Below are 21,785 nucleotides of genomic sequence, written 5' to 3' on the forward strand. Positions count from 1 at the left end.
CAACTAACGGGATCGGGTCATCAGGCTCACTGACTTGGTTGACACATGTCATCGGTTCCCTATCGCTGAACTAGTGCTGAGTGCGGCGTTAAACAACCAACCAACCTTTATGTGAGCTTTCATTTTTTAGAAAAGGACTGTGTAATCATTAATTCCTAGAGGATTTATGGACGCGACACCTCATATTCAGTCTTTAAAAAATGATCACATGAAAAATAATTAACTTGTAAATCTTTGTAGTTGGTGGGTTATCATCTTGAAATTCCCTTTGTTGTAAAATCCTCGCTAATAAAGAACTGTATCTGGATCATTATTGCATTACTACATAAGAAATTAATTAATACGTTTAATTCAGGAGAAAGAACGAAAAGACGGAACGTTACGGATCCAAATCTGGGTGACTGTTTCAGGTCTGTTCTGAAGGTGAGTATGGCAGTGGGGCTCCCTACCTCGAGGCTCTGGTCGTAATCACTTATGTCATCTAACCGTTATAGAGGGCTACAGTAACTGAATAGTTCCCTTCCCTCGCCTTCAGGCATACGCGGGTCCAGTAACTGAATAGTTCCCTTCTCTCGCCTTCAGGCCTACGCGGGTCCAGTAACTGAATAGTTCCCTTCTCTCGCCTTCAGGCATGCGCGGGTCCAGTAACTGAATAGTTCCCTTCTCTCGCCTTTAGGCCTACGCGGGTCCAGTAACTGAATAGTTCCCTTCTCTTGCCTTCAGGCATACGCGGGTCCAGTAACTGAATAGTTCCCTTCTCTCGCCTTTAGGCCTACGCGGGTCCAGTAACTGAATAGTTCCCTTCTCTTGCCTTCAGGCATACGCGGGTCCAGTAACTGAATAGTTCCCTTCTCTCGCCTTCAGGCCTTCGCGGGTCCAGTAACTGAATAGTTCCCTTCTCTCGCCTTTAGGCCTACGCGGGTCCAGTAACTGAATAGTTCCCTTCTCTTGCCTTCAGGCATACGCGGGTCCAGTAACTGAATAGTTCCCTTCTCTCGCCTTCAGGCCTACGCGGGTCCACAGAAGGGGTTGCATAGGTTTCCCTGTCCTGTTTTGAAAACAATAAACATATACAAACACAGGCACCCAGAGACACACATGCATACAGGCACCCAGAGACACACATGCATACAGGCACCCAGAGACACACACACACATACAGGCACCCAGAGACACACCCACATACAGGCACCCAGAGACACACATGCATACAGGCACCCAGAGACACACACGTGCTTACGCACGCAGACGCAGACGCTCCATGCGAGAGAAACAAGAGCTGGAGGAGGACAAACTTCCTCAAATTGAATGATGGCAAAACTCAGATTTTATCATCGCTTTATGGTAAACAGCCCATGCTTCAACTTACCAATTTTCTGATTGGGGACTATTTGTTCATCAGTTACACGGAACACCTAGACGTGATCACTGATACCACGTTCTGTTTGACTACCCATGTGAATACCATCTGCTTAAGTGCATACCTTCAGATAAGGCGTATCAGACAATCAGTAGATATGTGGACAAAGGCTCTGTAAAATGTGTATTCCATGCATTTGTAGGTTCAAGGTTACACAACTGCAACCGTCGCCTGCATGGCATGCTACAATAAAACCCTGGATTAGCTACAATGTGTGGAACTGTCGCTGCCAGGTACGTCAAGTAGGCTACAGCGGTCCTCCAGCGGTCCTCCAGCGGTCCTCCAGCGGTATATCAACGGTCCTCCAGCGGTATACCAACGGTCCTCCAGCGGTATACCAGCGATCCTCCAGCGGTCCTCCAGCGGTATACCAGCAGTCCTGCAGCGGTCCTCCAGCCGTATACCAGCGGTCCTCCAGCGGTATACCAGCGGTCCTCAAAGAACTACAAGTAGGACCATCCTTGGTTTCCCAGGACACCAGAGTATGGAACCAGAAGCTAAGGCAGTGCTGGCGCTGCTCTGGGAATGTCATGAGATCCATTGTTGTGAGAACCTTCCGGTCGACACTCAAGACCATCATCTTCAGACAGTAAGAGCCTTTGACTGGATAAGATGCGCTATATTTATGATTTAAAAGACACACAAATAGCCAGACCCACACCACACACACACACACACGCACGCACGCACACACACGCACCCACCACCAACCCAATCCCAGACAACACCTCATTCACCCACACCACACCACACCACACCCCTCCACACCGCAACCCTCAACACTACACCCTCCACATCACACCACACCCTTTCACACCACACCCTTTCACACCACACCACACCACACCTCTCCACACTTCACCTTTTCACACCACACCCCTCCACACCACACCCCACCACACCCTTCCACACCACACCCCTCCACACCACACCACACCCTTCCACACCCTTCCACGCCACACCACACCACTGAACTTTCCACTTATATCCCACTGACCAATTGCAACACTTGACCATCTCCAGAACCGGTGGGTCAATCGCACCACTGTAAAATCAGCTTCAGATCTACGGCGATTCTGTAAAGAAGTGCGACCCCATACCATCCCTGACATTGCTACGCCCACGAGTGTGATCCTGACCCCCAAACCATACAATCAATACCCCCACGGATATGTCTGTCCTTATAGAAGGGTACGGTGGTGTCGCCGTATTACCAGTTGAACCAATCCACGAAGCCATTGTCGGGATCACGAGGGATGTAGAAAAGGGGTGATTTATTTCGACATGGCACGGGGCTAATGTAAGTCGTTGTCCTTGCCGACGTCGTATCAGGCAACCTCGCCGTTGATGTGTTCTAATTACCAGCGTGTGAACATTATCAGGGTGTCTCGAAATCATGTTGGCTAATCGCCAAAGATACCAGGAAATGATAAAATGACACTGTATGACCGAAACATTGAACTCTTTATATAATACAGGTCAGAAGAATTGGTGAAAAAATTATAACACATGTATCATAGTTATAATTATTTTTTTTAAATAATCTTTTTTTTTACTTGCAATTGATTATTGAGAGAAGGATTGAAATATTTGTTACGCGCCACGCCAATGTAATTGTGCGCTTCTGTTAGAATGACTGGGGGCCTCTATTCAGTTGCTCTTGGAGAGGTGGTGATATACTTGTAGCATGAACGTGAAACCTCTAGTTGCAGTTCCGTTATTTCTTATATCGATTTTTGTTACGATCCTCTGCGGGGTTATGCTAGTAGCTCTGATTCCGTGCAGTCCTATGGAACCGATGGCTCACCGACAAGGAGCTAAGTCTATGGTTTATGTCGAGTTTGGTTACTATACCATGATGGGAGGCTCAAGGATTGGAGATGTCAGTGGTTATAGATCAAACTCGGAATGTATGCGCTGCGATTGAACTCCTACTCTACTCGTCTCCACAGCTTGACATTAATCAGTTGTAACTCTCGTGTTTATAGCACTGTTGAGACTACTGCACATGATTTCACCCACTTTCCGTACATAGACAGCTTGACCTGGCGGTAATTCCACCATAATCTATTCAGCTGTAGAAATTCGACACCCAATACTCACGCACACACACGCACGCACCCACACATATATGTATACTTACACCTACATGTGTATGAGCTTGTCATGCTTAAGACGGCGTTAATATCTATTTCACCTCATTTCACCTACTCTGTACATACAGGCAGCTTAACCTTACGATAATTCCACCCCAATCCATTCAGCTGTATCAGTGAGGTGAGGTGAAATTGGGTTTAATGTTGTGCTTGAGAATATTTCGCTCATATGACGGCGTGCATGCGTGTGTATGTGTATGTGCGGATGCTTGTACTAGCCCAGACTTAAGCTGGTTTTATAGTGCTAGCCCACTGAGATACCATACCGCAGTGAAGCATGAATACCCCACTCAGACACATTATACTGACTCAGAGCCGACCAGTCCTTGTTGTACCCATTAATGCCGAGCGCCAGGCAGGGACCAACAAGTACCCTATTTTAATGTCTTTTTGGTATGACACGGTCGGGGATCGAACCCGCGACCTTCCGCTCTCCGGGCGGACGCTCTAGCCACTACACCACGGAGGCGGTCTCAGCTGTATCAGTACACCTAATTTTCACACACGCACACACCTATATGTGTTTTTCATGCTGAAAATGGCGTAAAATCAATGTATCTATTTAATTGTAATAATGTTTCCCAGCAATATACTTCTTAACACCTTCCAATGGCGGCACTGAATTACAGAAGGATGTATTTAGGATACGAATTTATATAAATATTTCAGTTGTCTGCATGCTGCTGCCATGTGTGTCGAGTGTTCACCTGCTGTGGGCGAATCCAGAAGCCGGGTGTAGTAGGGATGACCACTCTGGTTTTCAAAACATACTAAACAATTATTGGGATGCCTCATGCAATCTAGTGGATGCCAAATCTCTATGTGGATTGCAATAGCCGATTTCATCCATCTTTTCACAGGAGGCTGCTTTCGTTCTTGTAAAGGCACCACGTCAGTTTGGAAAAGACATGTTCGATTATCCAGTGGATTCCATCCCAATTCTGTTACTGTAAATATTATGCAAGAAATTGGAGATGTGACCAACCAGATAATCGAGGTCGCCCACTGCAAAGAGACAAGCCCCTATGACGTCATGATCAAGGTCACGTGACACTTGTACTTATCTTCCTTTAAATGGAAGGCCTGTTCTCATGCACCATGTCATGTAATCGATGCTCTCAACGTAAATATATACGTTTCACCACTTACACCAGTAGTATTAGCAAATCAAACACAGATGACGGTTTAAATGTGTGTCCCGACGTTTTAACTGTATATCAATACTGACGGGTTTGATGGGGAAGTCTGTCTAAACACGCTGGTTGTAGTCATCAGACAGACGAGGGGGTTGCAGTCTCTTCTGCCTTCAGACGCCATGACATACCATTAGTAATATGAACTAATGGATTCTTCGTTAACTTCATTAGATCAGCGACCGCCTCCGTGGTGTAGTGGTTAGAGCGTCCACCCGGAGAGCGGAAGGTCGCGGGTTCGATCCCCGACCGCGTCATACCAAAAGACGTTAAAATATGGTACTTGTTGGTCCCTGCCTGGCGCTCGGCATTAATGCGTACAACAAGGACTGGTCGGCTCTGAGTCAGTATAATGTGTCTGAGTGGGGTATTCATGCTTAACTGCGGCATGGTATCTCAGTGGGCTAGCACAATAAAACCAGCTTAAGTCTGGGCTAGTACAAGCATCCGCACATACACATACACACGCATGCACGCCGTCATATGAGCGAAATATTCTCAAGCACGACGTAAAACCCAATTAGATCATTAGATCAGCAAGTTTGAGACTCAATTATGTTTTGTTCACAGATTGTTATAAGAAATATATTGAATTCTAATCTCAAGAATATGGAAATCTTATCACAGGGGCAAGTTCAGACAGTTTTTTTCTCAAGGATATTTTACACTTCTAAGTAAAGACTGTGAATTATTCATTTTCACCTGCCTCTGGTGGTGACGTCACATTTTGATGAGCAAGCAGATACAAACTCCAAATTGAGTGACTGAGTGAGTTTAGTTTTATGCCGCATTTAGCAATATTCAAGCAATATCACGATGGGACTCCAGAATTGTCTTCACGCATTGTATCCATGTGGGGAATTGAACCCCGGTCCTCAGCGTGACGAGCGAACACTTTAACCACTAGGCTATCCAACCGCCCCGCTCCAAACTGAAACATGCCCTTTGTTTTACGCCTGTGGAAATGCAGATCACACTCGCTTTGTGTCCGTTAAAGGCGGAGAGTTTAGCATTATTCGCGAGTGCCTACTTATGGTCCTTAACCAAATTCAGATGACAGTATGAGTGAGTTTGGTTTTAGACCAAATTCAGATGACTGTATGAGTGAGTTTGGTTTTAGACCAAATTCAGATGACTGTATGAGTGAGTTTGGTTTTAGACCAAATTCAGATGACTGTATGAGTGAGTTTGGTTTTAGACCAAATTCAGATGACTGTATGAGTGAGTTTGGTTTTAGACCAAATTCAGATGACTGTATGAGTGAGTTTGGTTTTAGACCAAATTCAGATGACTGTATGAGTGAGTTTGGTTTTTAGACCAAATTCAGATGACTGTATGAGTGAGTTTGGTTTTAGACCAAATTCAGATGACTGTATTAGTGAGTTTGGTTTTAGACCAAATTCAGATGACTGTATTAGTGAGTTTGGTTTTAGACCAAATTCAGATGACTGTATGAGTGAGTTTGGTTTTAGACCAAATTCAGATGACTGTATGAGTGAGTTTGGTTTTAGACCAAATTCAGATGACTGTATTAGTGAGTTTGGTTTTAGACCAAATTCAGATGACTGTATGAGTGAGTTTGGTTTAGACCAAATTCAGATGACTGTATGAGTGAGTTTGGTTTTAGTTTGACTGTATGAGTGAGTTTGGTTTTAGACCAAATTCAGATGACTGTATGAGTGAGTTTGAATTTTAGACCAAATTCAGATGACTGTATTAGTGAGTTTGGTTTTAGACCAAATTCAGATGACTGTATTAGTGAGTTTGGTTTTAGACCAAATTCAGATGACTGTATGATGAGTTTGGTTTTAGACCAAATTCAGATGACTTTGGTTTGGTTTTAGACCAAATTCAGATGACTGTATGAGTGAGTTTGAGTTTTAGACCAAATTCAGATGACTGTATTAGTGAGTTTGAGTTTTAGACCAAATTCAGATGACTGTATTAGTGAGTTTGAGTTTTAGACCAAATTCAGATGACTGTATTAGTGAGTTTGAGTTTTAGACCAAATTCAGATGACTGTATTAGTGAGTTTGAGTTTTAGACCAAATTCAGATGACTGTATGAGTGAGTTTGAGTTTTAGACCAAATTCAGATGACTGTATTAGTGAGTTTGGTTTTAGACCAAATTCAGATGACTGTATTAGTGAGTTTGGTTTTAGACCAAATTCAGATGACTGTATTAGTGAGTTTGGTTTTAGACCAAATTCAGATGACTGTATGAGTGAGTTTGAGACCAAATTCAGATGATGATGAGTGAGTTTGGTTTTAGACCAAATTCAGATGACTGTATGAGTGAGTTTGAGTTTTAGACCAAATTCAGATGACTGTATTAGTGAGTTTGAGTTTTAGACCAAATTCAGATGACTGTATTAGTGAGTTTGAGTTTTAGACCAAATTCAGATGACTGTATTAGTGAGTTTGAGTTTTAGACCAAATTCAGATGACTGTATTAGTGAGTTTGAGTTTTAGACCAAATTCAGATGACTGTATTAGTGAGTTTGAGTTTTAGACCAAATTCAGATGACTGTATTAGTGAGTTTGAGTGTTAGACCAAATTCAGATGACTGTATTAGTGAGTTTGGTTTTAGACCAAATTCAGATGACTGTATTAGTGAGTTTGGTTTTAGACCAAATTCAGATGACTGTATGAGTGAGTTTGGTTTTAGACCAAATTCAGATGACTGTATGAGTGAGTTTGGTTTTAGACCAAATTCAGATGACTGTATGAGTGAGTTTGGTTTTAGACCAATTTCAGATGACAGTATGAGTGAGTTTGGTTTTAGACCAAATTCAGATGACAGTATTAGTGAGTTGAAAACAGGTTAACATGAATATTTATGGTTCATTGTATACCAGATCCTTATGAGAGCACGATCAAGATTCCTTTCAACAACAATATTAGATTTTGATTTTGAACCGAACCCCTATGACAGCAATAATTACAACTGAATATGTTAACTGATCATTTCGTCACCATTGCATCACAGACGCAGGTGGACACGAGAAACGAGAACCAGTCAGATAATGCTCCTAAACCCAGCTCAAGTCTCGCGAGATTTGTACTGATCTCGATGTATCGACTGTATGTGTAGGGCATATCACCATGTCGGCGATGTCGCTACCGGCGCTGATGGTGTAAGCAGATCCCACATTGTCTGGTAAATATCGGTCACATCGTGGGAGCAATGTGGTGCTATGCATTAGAAGATATTGCCGTAAATTTGTCTGCGTATTCGCCGCTTGCAATATAATTTGACACAGAGACTGATAGAGTAGAGCACGGTCTCTCCGTCAGGGTTACGTCCCTTGCATGTGAGGATTCTAAGGTTCGAATCTCAGATTAACTTATATATGATCTCCTCTGTTACAGTATGGGTTAAACATAGTAAGTCCAGCATGTGCTCGAAAAGGTGCGATCAGTGGTGTGGATGCTCTGTGGGCGGTACGGACGGGTGTGGCTGGCTAGGCAGAGTTGTCTTCCATATTAGCGACAGGATCAGCTGGTCATGAAATGGAACGATTATGTTTCTTGGCCTGGCAGCACCATACGTGTACTGCTGGCTTTCATCAGTGGTAAACGTGAAAGAGCATCTCTGCTATGATACTGTCACCCACATCACGTCCATACGCTGTACTGGTCAAAGCGGCGCTAAACTCACTCACTCACTCACTTACTCAGCAATTGTGTTTCCATGTTTACATTGGTCTTTAGTATCTCGTGCTTGTGGTAACGGGGTCGGATGTTCAGGGTCGGTGATGTATTCCTTTAGAGTAGATCGATGCTGGCTATAACAATCATTGGATTGTCTGGCCCAGACATGATGTTGTCTGCGGTCATATAGCTGGGTATAGCTGATTGCGTGTTTTTGTTTTTGGACAATAATAAAATAGATAACTTATTTATACCTCTTGGGAACTTATTTGCCTGCGCCATAGTTTGAAACAAATTATTTTGATCTGGCATTACATTCAAGAATATATGTATGAGGTATAACTCAAGGGGGCGGTGGGGTAGCCTAGTGGTTAAAGCGTTGGCTCGTCACGCCGAAGACCCTGGTTCGAATCCCCACATGGGTACAATGTGTGAAGCCCATTTCTGGTGTCCCCCGCCGTGATGTTCCTGGAATATTGCTAAAAGCAGGCGTAAAACCAAACTCAGTCAGTCAGTATAACTCAAGGTTCGGCCTCATTGTAACGGGGCCCCACTGTTTAAATAAAAGCTGTTGATTAGAGACGCTAAGGAATATGTGAGGGATGTATAATACAGGATGTCTGATTCAGATAGTAATAGTTTGATGGATGGTATCATGTCCTTGTTGTTTCTTTTGAAACCTTATCTGTCGAGCACGTGCATATGTCAACGATCATGGTATAGGAATAAGGATGACATGAATATAATCCCTAGAGCTATTATTTAGTGTGCGTACAAAAACATGACCAGACCGGTGTGTGTGTGCGTGCGTGCGCGTGTGTTTGTGTATCTGTTTTTGTTTTTGTTTTTTTTATTGTGTGTGTGAGCATGTGCGCGTATGTATGTCTATGCGTGTTTCTTTGTCTTTGTTTGTGTGGCCATGTGTGTCTGTGCGTGCTCTCTCTCTCTCTCTGGTAGCAGTTGAAGTAGCAGCAGCAGCAGCAGCAGTAGTAGTAGTAGTAGCAGTGGCGGTAGTAGTGAGTGAGTTTAGTTTTACACCGCACTCAGCAATATTCCAGCTATATGGTGGCGGTCTGTAAATAATCGAGTCTGGACCAGACAATCCTGTGATCAACATCATGAGCATCGATCTGCGCAATTGGGAACCGATGACAAGTGTCAACCCAGTCAGTGAGTCTGACCACCCGATCCCGTTAGTCGCATCTTACGACAAGCATGGGTTACTGAATATCAATATTCTAACCCGGACCTTCACGGGTTGGCGGTAGTAGTAGTAGTAGTAGTAGTAGTAGTAGTAGTAATAGTAGTAGTAGTAGTAGTAGTAGTAGTAGTAGTAGTAGTAGTAGTAGCAGCAGCAGTGACGGTTGTAGTAGTAGCAGTAGAAGCTACAACAGTAGACGCGTCTGTCATAACAAATACTCTAGTAGCAGTTATAATAATTACTTTCAACTTGGACATGTTCTTCACAATAAATCATCCCCTGGCTTGGAACAATAGGTTCAATACCTGGCCGATCACCATGCTCAGAGAACAGGTAGGTCGTGACTGCATCATATCAATCGATGTTAGACGGGCGTTGTCACTCCTGCACGCAGCGCCTGATGAACTTACACTGCAGTATAGAGAGGCGGAAAGATCACAGATGATTCCCGACTTACCCCCATATAACACGAGAGGCCTGACGTTGATTAGGTATGTATATTTACCGATCGTGTAAAGCAATCACTTAATTAACTGTGCTCCTCGGGGCTCCTTGTATTATCGAAAAACTTCCAAAGGCAATTATATTTTTGCTGGTTTTGATTTCACAATGCAATGTATCCAGACCTCCAATTTGTTTGTCTTTTTTTCCCACGATATTGAGTTTCAGTGATTGTAGATGTTTAAACTGTCATGGCGAGTTGGTGAGTGACTTGGGTTTGTCTCCGCTTGGATTCAGATGTGAAGCAGGTCTAACATGTGTACCACTCTGGCGAAAATGGTGATTTCAATTCAACGATCAATAGATCCTGTTATTCCTAAGGGATGCAACTCTGTAAGGGGCATTGCGACGTTGTAGACACTCTTGTAGATAACAGTATCAATCTTTAGCTGTTTACTGGTTTCAAGAGATAAAGAAATAGTTTTTTTCTTGTACAAATGCCTTTCTAGGTTTTGAGTGACTGAGTGAGTCTAGTTTTATGCCGCCAGCAGCAATATTTCAGCTATATGGCGGCGGTCTGTAAATAATCGAGTCTGGACCAGACAATCCAGTGATCAACAGCATGAGCATCGATCTAGGCAATTGGGATACGATGACATGTGTAAAAGAAGTCAGAGAGCCTGACCACCTGATCCCGTTAGTCGCATCTTACGACAAACATGGGTTACTGAAGATCTTCACGGGTTTCTAGGTTTTGAAGCATTAACCGTTTTATCATTCATTTCAGACCGGGTCCTTAGATTTCTACCTTACGTCGTAACTGCTGGAAACTCGTGCGGTGCAAAAACATATATTCACCCGGCATTGGGCAACTGATATCATGGGTAGAAAAATATACGTCACGTTCATTGAAAAGAAGTATGTTTTCTTGATTTACATGATTTTTGTGTAAACTTCATCGGGTCGGTCTTGGGGTCACGACTGGCCATGATGGACTTGGCTAATAGAAACAGGCCTCTGTCGAGCCGCCGACAGGTGGACAAAGAATTCTATTTTAGTAACAGACATATTTGTCACACTCAGTAACTATAAGGAATATACGTGGTTTAAGGGGGATAAGGCGAGCGTTTCGGAGTGACACAGTGCCCCGAGACGGAGCCAAGTCTTTCTATCATTTCACCCCCTGACACCGGAAATTGGACGTGGCGGATGTAATAAACTCAGTTCTGCCAGTGTTACGGCGGACGATGATAATATGGCATCTTAGTGACGATGCAGCTTTTTAGAGGATTGATTAGTAAGCTTCGTGTTTTTCAGAAAAACCGCGAGTGAATGCCGTGAGCGCGCGATGTTCAGGTTTAACGTCACGTAGACGCAGTATTCCTGAAAACGGTACCTAACCTACAGGGTGATACGGGGTGACAACCGAGGTGGCATATTTAATCCGTTACTATTTGTTTAACTCACGAGCAGGTGCACGTGCTGACTGACTAAGGGTCTAGGTCACGCGTTGACTGCGGGTTCGAATCCCACATTTAAAACTAATGTAATCATTGGTTTGTCAGCACCATACCGGTCACCAGTGTGTACACATCCGTGACCAGTATCCTTCAGACAGAGTTACGTTCCGTAGCCGTGTAAGGATCCGGTGGTCGTGGGATGGAATCCCACATTCGATCCCATTATGATCTTGGTGCGTCAGCACTCTATCCCGAGTCTCTCAACATCTACCACCTGTCGTGTACAGTGGAGTAGAGTCAGTACTGATATCATTCACTTACCCGTGAAGATCCGGGTAAGAATTGATCTTCAGCAACCCATGCTTGTCTACACCCGTGAAGATCCGGGTTAGAATTGATCTTCAGCAACCCAAGCTTGTCGTAAACCCGGATCGGTCACACGTCATATCCAAATTGCGTTGATCGATGCTCATGCTTCTGATCACTGGATTGTCTGGTCCAGAATCGATTATGTACAGACTGCCGAAAAGGAAAAGTGGCAAAACTTCCAAAATAGACCATAGCTGGATTTATTACCTCCACACAATAGCTGGTCTTAATGTACTGGGAGAAGATAGAAACATGCGCCTTCCCACTTATATAGCCGAAATACATTCTAGAACGTTCTATACTATGCTGAATTAGTGTACAGCTGTTCTAGAATATTCCATATACCTCATATACTAACTACCAAATCACTTCTTAAGAGAGATGGAAATACATTTCTGACAACTAATTATATTATTGTCAACACATAATCTTACGAATTTTTGATGAATCGCAACAGAATAAATCACACTGTTCAAAACATCATATTTTGCAGAAGAACCGGCATGTCTTTGTAAAAATGGTCTGATAAACAAGATGACTCATTGGTTTCCATTGGTAGGCATTTTTTACATACAAATGTTCGTCCACTGACACGTTGTGTAATAGTGGAGATACTGTTTGCGTGGGCCTTAAATCTCCGCATTCTCGCTGCTGACTACAGCCATGTCCCCCTTATCTAACGAATCAGACAGATGGGTCAATAAATATTGTCCCAGGAAAATCCATTTTAAAAGCAGCTTCCAGAGTTGAACTGCTGCCAGTGGTTGTCAGACATGAGATCATGGTCGGTTCCACACTCCTGTACTCAGAACTGAGGTCCATCGTGAAATCGCATGAGATTACCCCAATCATGTAACAGGCGCGATGTTTAGACGAGACTGCTCTCGTATCCACCATGATGGTTGTATAACACGCGAGACGACCATCCTCCGATCATGTAGGACTACCAACCAATCCGTCTTCCGTGTCTATTTGATTCTGGATTTTCGTACATGAAAGTCGCATAATAATATATTGAGTGGCCAATTTGGAAGGTGACATCGTTCAAACAATCCGTCGATCGTTTACCCAAGATGTATCTACCAATGCTTTTTTAGTTTGATGGAGAACACACGCTACTGGATTACCTTGCGCTGTTGTGAGACTGACGGTTCGTGATTTTGAAACAGATGGGGAAAGTCAATCAGTTTAAAGCGTGGGTGTCGTGAAGCCGTGCGTGTCGTTGAGTTCACAAAGTTCGTCAGGCTCGGCGGCTCTGTTTGTGAATCGTGTGTCATCCTGAGGTGATGTTCATTATATCGATCTCCGGTTTGATCGACCCGATCATTTGGGTGTTGATGCCAGATAGCTGGAATGTATCGCTGAGTGCGGCGTTAAACAGCCATGTGTTGCGTGGCCTCTCACATGGCTTGAAATCCGTGAACATCCGGGTTAGAATTGGTCTTCAGCAATCCATGCTTGTCGTACGGCGAGTAACAGGATCAGGTGGTCTGGCTCGCTGACTTGGTTGACAGTTTTTGACATAGATTGATGCTCATGCTGCTGATCACCGGATTGTCTGGTCCAGATTCGATTGTTTACAGACCGCCGCCATCAAGCTGGAATATTGCTGAGTGCGACGTTAAACAACAAACAAACAACAATGACTTGTATGTCTTAAAGAAGACGTCGAAAAGATAGCCAGTCTGACAACAACAACAAAACTATCCTCATCTCACCCTCACCCCTTTTTTTCCACCCGGTGACGGGAAGCGGAGGAAAAGAACTTATCGTGTAAAACCAATCAATACTGTACCGCCATCCCCTCGCCTGTGCACTCATACATTGGAGAACCAGTCCGTACAACTCTGTCCCCACGCGTTGAAAGTCCAGATGTAATTGCTGAGTGTAACCCCTGCACTGTATGACTGGAAATTCAGGGATGATGCTGAAAGAGTGAATATGCCGTAGTCATAAGTAAACTGTGGCCGCTAAGTAACTGAATGTGAACCAGTCATACCAGTGTCATCAGTCCTTCATGCAAACATAGACACATGGGGTCCATTCTCTAACCCTGAATCAACTCAGCTACGAGCATTATCTGGTCCGAGTTCGAATCCCTGAATTCTTCTATTAATCCACAGTTTGTCAACACCATTCCCTTGCTGCTGTCTCTCATCAGTAAACGTGCATCACGCTGGGCTATTCTCCAACATTAAGCTGAAACGAGTGAGTGAGTGAGTATGGTTTTATTCCGCTTTTAGCAATATTGCAGCAATATCACGGCGGGGGACACCAGAAATGGGCTGCACACATTGTACCCATGTGGGGAATCGAACCCTGGTGTTCGGCGTGACGAGCGAACGCTGTACCCACTAGGCTACCCTGCCGCCCTTAAGGTGACACGAACAGTGTGGAGACAAACAATCCTGACACTGCGACGTGTAGTTGACTTGTTTGTTTGTAAACACTACACCGGTCGTGTAACAGTGTGTCAGTCAAGGCTTGAAGGCAAGCCACGAAGTGAAACAGGTCGACACTGATATCCAGAAGTACAAATATGGCGGAACACGGTCATAAGCGGGAGAATTTGGAATTTGAACCTCATGTCGACAAATCCAGTAGGAGTCAAAGATGAAAAGTTAGTTTAATTTGTTGTTTTCTTGTTTCTTTGTTGCTTAACAACACACCCAACAATGTGACAGCTTAATGGCGGTGTTCTGTCAGCAATCTGGACTAACCCTTCGTTTCTTATAACATATAAGTTTGATATAAAACGAGAACTTCATCTTATATGGAACAAATAGGGAAAATCTTACCCTGGTTCACTTAGGGTGAGGATTTTGCATTTCAGTAGGGACTGTGTGAAACATAACATGATAGTATAACGGTTTTGGAACTAGTGTGAGACTACAGGTGATCGAGCCTGAACCAGGCAATCCAGTGATTGACACCCATCCACTTAAGAGGGTGTGTGTGTGTGTGTGTGTGTGTTAGTCTAATGGTTAAAGCGTTCGCTCGTTACGCCGAAGACCCGGGTTCGATTCCCCACATGGGTACAATGTGTGAAGCCCATTTCTGGTGTCCCCCGCTGTGATATTGCTGGGATATTGCTAAAAAGCGGCGTATAACCCAACTCACTCACTCACTCACTTAAGAGGGACATGCCAGACAAGCCGATCATGTCGTCGGCCAAACATGGGTTGCTAAAGATCCAGATCCCACCATATTCATGTTTGTTTGTTTTGGAGACTGTTTTTGTGTAGTTGTTTATTTTAAATAATTAGAACCAAGGTAATATCGTATCACAGACCTGGTTATCAGTTTATTTCATGGCGACATTGAACATATCTGAAATCCATTTGAAAAGCGTAGTGCTGTAGAAGGTTCTATCTATCCCATAGGCGGATCTAGTGTGTGTGTGTGTGTGTGTGTGAGAGAGAGAGTGTGTGTGTGTGTGTGTGTGTGTGTGTGTGTGTGTGTGTGTGTGTGTGTGTGTGTGTGTGTGTGTGTGTGAGTGAGAGAGGGGTGCGGCCCTCCCTTTTTTGTCCTGAAAGTTTATTACATGACTATTGAAACGCCCGTGAAAATGAAGTGTGCATCTCCTCTTTCACAAGAGTGCGCACCCCCCACCCACCCCTTTCTCAAAAAGCTGTATCCGCCCCTGTTATCCTGTTGCAAAACGTGAAGACGTTGATTTGTCGCCATGTTGGGAACGACTACTGTTCTCAGTACCTCCGCTGTATACGTTTGAGCTGTAACTCACCCACTACAGATGTGCGGAGGTGCCCTGCCGTGACTGCCACCCCGCGACCTTCTACTAGGGTTTGTTAGACTCGGTACAGTACTATAATAATACTGAGCCTAAAGCCTTGTTTACAAGCACCCCTTTTGCCCCATGGGTATTTTCCCCTCGGGTAAATTTACCCACAGTGGCAAAGGGCAAAGTTATGTCTGCGTTTACATGACAAGCATGGGGTGGGGGTGTTGATATTTCTTGTCACTTCTGTCTAACCATGGATAAGTATAGACGTTTGTCCAAAGCTAGAAAACGGAAGAGATTCGTCCAAATTTTGATTTTGGGCGTGGGTTTATCGCTACTTAGCTTAAGAGAACGCCCTTGTTTGGGAAAAGAAAGGGGTAGATATTGGTGGGAAGTAACTGTACCACGTTTTGATGAAGCTCAGTGGAAGGAAAACTTCAGAATGTCAAGAGCCATGTTCCAACACCTCTGTGAAAAACTCCATCCTCACATTAGAAAATATAGCCTCATTCGAGATGCTCTGACAACCGAACACAGTAGGGGTGACAATTTACTTCATGGCAGCAACAGTAGAATATACCACTGTTGGTAATCTCTTTGTGATTCACAAGTCAACAGTTTGTTGTGTAGTACATGAAGTGTGTTATGCCATCTGTACACACGTGTTTCCAGATGTGGTGAAGTTTCCTACAGGCGAGTAAGGAAAGTGATATCAGGGTTTCAGGGAAATGGGAATTTCCTAACTGTGCCGGCGCTATAGATGCAACACATAGCCCGAATATTGCTCCGCAACTGTTTCACGCCGACTACGTGCACAGAAAAGGATGGAACTCAGTAATCCTTGTGATGACAAGCCTGTACAAGTTGACAGATGTGTGTATCGGGTGGCCAGGTAGAGGTCATGATGCCAGGGTATTCTCTAATTCACTTAATTCTCTCTGTAAGGTTGTAATAGCCATTGAGACAGAGGTTAGGCCGGATCTGCAATGGTGACGACGGGCATGTCGACTTCATTGTCAGCAGTACCCACTCGTTTCTTCCACTCTGGGGACTGATGACGACGGGCATGTCGACTTCATTGTCAGCAGTACCCACTCGTTTCTTCCACTCTGGGGACTGATGACGACGGGCATGTCGACTTCATTGTCAGCAGTACCCACTCGTTTCTTCCACTCTGGGGACTGATGACGACGGGCATGTCGACTTCATTGTCAGCAGTACCCACTCGTTTCTTCCACTCTGGGGACTGATGACGACGGGCATGTCGACTTCATTGTCAGCAGTACCCACTCGTTTCTTCCACTCTGGGGACTGATGACGACAGGCATGTCGACTTCATTGTCAGCAGTACCCACTCGTTTCTTCCACTCTGGGGACTGATGACGACAGGCATGTCGACTTCATTGTCAGCAGTCCCCTCTCGTTTCTTCCACTCTGGGGACTGATGACGACAGGCATGTCGACTTCATTGTCAGCAGTCCCCTCTCGTTTCTTCCACTCTGGGGACTGATGACGACAGGCATGTCGACTTCATTGTCAGCAGTACCCACTCGTTTCTTCCCCTCTGGGGACTGATGACGACAGGCATGTCGACTTCATTGTCAGCAGTACCCACTCGTTTCTTCCACTCTGGGGACTGATGACGACAGGCATGTCACCATCATTGTCAGCAGTACCCACTCGTTTCTTCCACTCTGGGGACTGATGACGACAGGCATGTCACCATCATTGTCAGCAGTACCCACTCGTTTCTTCCCCTCTGGGGACTGATGACGACAGGCATGTCACCATCATTGTCAGCAGTACCCACTGTTTCTTCCACTCTGGGGACTGATGACGACAGGCATGTCACCATCATTGTCAGCAGTACCCACTCGTTTCTTCCCCTCTGGGGACTGATGACGACAGGCATGTCACCATCATTGTCAGCAGTACCCACTCGTTTCTTCCACTCTGGGGACTGATGACGACAGGCATGTCACCATCATTGTCAGCAGTACCCACTCGTTTCTTCCACTCTGGGGACTGATGACGACAGGCATGTCACTGATCATTGTCAGCAGTACCCACTCGTTTCTTCCCCTCTTCTGGGACTGATGACGACAGGCATGTCACCATCATTGTCAGCAGTACCCACTCGTTTCTTCCACTCTGGGGACTGATGACGACAGGCATGTCACCATCATTGTCAGCAGTACCCTCTCGTTTCTTCCACTCTGGGGACTGATGACGACAGGCATGTCACCATCATTGTCAGCAGTACCCACTCGTTTCTTCCACTCTGGGGACTGATGACGACAGGCATGTCACCATCATTGTCAGCAGTACCCACTCGTTTCTTCCCCTCTGGGGACTGATGACGACAGGCATGTCACCATCATTGTCAGCAGTACCCACTCGTTTCTTCCACTCTGGGGACTGATGACGACAGGCATGTCACCACCATTGTCAGCAGCACCCACTCGTTTCTTCCACTCTTGGGACTGATGACGACAGGCATGTTGACTTCCTCGTCAGCAGTACCCACTCGTTTCTTCCACCCTGGGGACTGAGGTAAGATGCGACCAGCATCTGCTGAAGCTTTGCATGCTGAATTACAGAATACCCTGGCATCATGAACTCTACCTGGCCACCCGATGCAAATATCTGTAAACTTGTACTTGCCATGACATACAGCCTGCAGTATTACTGAGTACCGTCTTCTGTTGACTTATAGACTGATATGGGCTCTTCGCGCACGTATAGTCATAGCTGGGGACTGATGATACCACTTTGTTCACAAACGGTAGAGGCTGATCTGGACGCTTGCTTGAACCTGTGAAGAAATGTAATTATCTTGGAACGGGGTCATGATACGTGGTGGCCCTGGGTGTGATAACCTGACAATTTGTGAGTTGTGACATTTCAATCTTCTAGCCACCTGGCGTGTAGACAGACCAGTCTCAAGAAACCATACAGTTCTTTCACTCTCAACAGCTAATAAACGTGGCATTATGTTAAGTCAACAAATTAGTGCTGTTCAAAATTTCGGTGTGATTTTGGTACAGAGTTGAATGATCTGTGAATGTGTTGTGCAAACGCCACATTTTATGCATTTTCACGCGATTTGCAGGTGTAAAAGTGATTTTCAGCAAATGGTGGGTCACGTGATCTCACAGGGTTGAGAGTTTGGGTTCAACGTTCGTTCTACATATTCCATGATCAATGATAATAGGGGGATGCGTTTTAATGGATTTCAGTATATTAGTTTCTTAGCTCACTTAAATCCATTGGTCTAACCTCATCTTTGCAATGGGGAAAATGTAAAAACATGAGAGATAAAAAACAGGAAAGAAGATAGTTTTAATGAATTGGGAACTATGGATACACGAAGTGATGGCAGAATCGTTAGACACTGTCACCTCTGCGATGGTCACTCGCGAGGAAGACGAATTCTACAGCTCGGGAAAAGGACAGGATGTTTGCCGGTGCGTGTAAAAACGTAGGTTTGGACCTGCCTTCGTTCCTGAAAGCTATCTTTGTGCTGAAAAACATACCATTAGTGGCATACTTTAACACAGACGGACGACAATCATAGTAATAAGACTACTTTGTGGATAGAACTCAGAATTTCCACCAGCTTAATGAATAACAATTCTCGACCATTTCCCTCTCGGTGAAGCAAAGATGTTTCTAGTAATTGGGAAGACTGGGTCAGAGTGAGTGAGTTTAGTTTTACGCCGCTTTTAGCAATATTCCAGCAACATTACGACGGGGACACCAGAAATCGGCTTCACACATTGTACCCATGTGGGGAATCGAACCATGGTCTTCGGCGTGTCGAGCGAACGTTTCAACCACTAGACTACCCCACCGCCCAATTTGGGTCAGAGGTCAAGGTGACTCGTTTGACTGCCAGTCATCGTGATCGGGACAGATCGATGCATATCCACTTGTCACAGATTGCTTGGTGGAGACAGGCCATGTGTCCTGCCATAAATACCAATCACTCCCCAAATCGTAACGCTTTCACCACCCCAGTGAACACCTGCTGAACGCAACAATCAGCGTTACGTTCTCCACAATTAACAATTAAACCTCATGAAACCAAACAGTCCTTTCTCTCTCAACAGCTAATTAACACGGCATTATGTAAGTAAACAAATTAGTGCTGTTCAAAATTTATGCGTGATTTTGGTACACAGTTGATCTGTCAATGGGTTGAGGAACCGCCACTTTTTATGCATTTTCCCGCGATTTGTATCCTAATATAGCCGAAGTATGCGTATAATAGCTAACCTGATCAACGATTTCGGTGTTTCTGTAACCGCCGTCCAGGTGAGCTAACATCGCCCGTTCACGTCGCTGACACTTATCCAAAGGAAGACAATACATTTCCATGTGTTGATCTCTGACACCTTCGGGCAATACCAAACCGTAAAACATAGTTTAATGACATAAAAATTGAATTGCATGCTCAATCTTTGCGAACAGCAAACTTGACTGAGGGCAGGAGATGTTTTGCTTCCCTCGCGTTTGACCTTCTGCGTCTTGTTTGTGCAATTACTCTTTTCACGAGGGCCAAATGACGACTCGGCCTTGGGGACATGACGATCCACATGCGGTGTAAATGTCACTGTGAGGTTGTGACAAGGTCAGCTGGGGAATCACTTCACCCAGAGTGGCGTTTACGTATGTGCTCAAGGTTCTGTCGCCATCGCCATGGTAATACGCTGTCAACAAAGCGGTTTGATGTGTTTGGGTCTCATAACAGTTATTATTTTTCTATTCACGCTGTCAATTCTTCTTTTGTACATTTTATCACGCCCAAATAGCCTTACGCATCAGAGGGCGACTAGCGGTTAAAGCGTTCGCTCGTCACGCCGAAGACCCGGGTTAAGTGAGTTATTGTATTATAATTGAGTCTTAATCATGCAAACCAGTGACTAAAGGCATGAGCACCGATTCACGCAATGGTGGTACAGTCTGGTCCTCACCCGTGGACAAGCCGTGAACATCCGGGTTAGACTGGTCTCCGGCTACCTGTCGTAAGAGTTGTCTAACGGGATCGGGTAGTCGCTGACGTTTTGACACGAAATCGTATCCCAATTACGTTGATGGATGCTCATGTCAATCACTGGATTGTCTGGCCCAGACTCGATTATTTACATACCACAGACACATAGCTTGAATATTTCTGAGTGCGGCGTTAAACAACAAACAAACAAAAGTCCGGGGGGGGATTTGAGTGAGTGAGTCAGTGAGACGCTTTTAGTAAAATTCCAGTAATATCACGACGGGGGACATCAGGAATTGGCTTCACACGCTGTACCCATTTGGGGAATCGAACACCGGGCATGACGAGTGAAAGCTTTAACCATTACTTCACCTCCCCCGTCACTTACAACAACACGGGGCTTGTTCTACCCCGGAATCTCAAAGGGTAAATGCTTTGTGAGATTCGACCATTGATATAAGCGAGTAAGTGATGTTTTACGATACAGGTCAGCTTTAATGCGAGTGTATGTGATTTATCGAGCCTGGCACAGACAAACCTGTGGTTAACTACAGGATCAACAATCCATGTTGGAGAGTGCGATGACATTAAATATGGGTTACACGCCACGAGTACTAACCGCATGCTGGCCCAGTGGTCCATGACAGCCAGAATTCGAAGTGCAGAGTTGCGTCCCTTGGATTTCGTCAAATAAAAGTGCTAGACGTCTTTAATTTAAATAACACATTTGGAAAGGGCTTTGTATCTTTTAAAAATATAATCTGCTTCTGATCGAATCGGGCGGTAGGGTAGCCTAGTGGTTCAAGCGTTCGCTCGTCACGCCGAAGACCCGGGTTCGAATCCCCACATGGGTACAATGTGTGAAGCCCATTTCTGGTGTCCCCTGCCGTGGTATTGCTGGAATATTGCTAAAAGCGGCGTAAAACTAAAACTCACTCACTCACTCTGTTCCAATCAGATTGCGCTACTTACACACGATAACATAACGGCGCTGGTTTTCTGTTATTATACGAATTACTAAATAAAATAAAACATAGGATTTCAGCCTTCAAAGATGAATTACGTGTTCGGCGAAATTACATCGCCTTCGTCTGATTAAACGACGTGATTGCCGCTACGTCGCCCTAAATAACGGAGCTAAAATAACACTGC

This window comes from Haliotis rubra, unplaced genomic scaffold (assembly GCF_003918875.1).
Source record: "Haliotis rubra isolate DU_JTF1 unplaced genomic scaffold, ASM391887v1 Scf22, whole genome shotgun sequence".
Taxonomy (NCBI): domain Eukaryota; kingdom Metazoa; phylum Mollusca; class Gastropoda; order Lepetellida; family Haliotidae; genus Haliotis; species Haliotis rubra.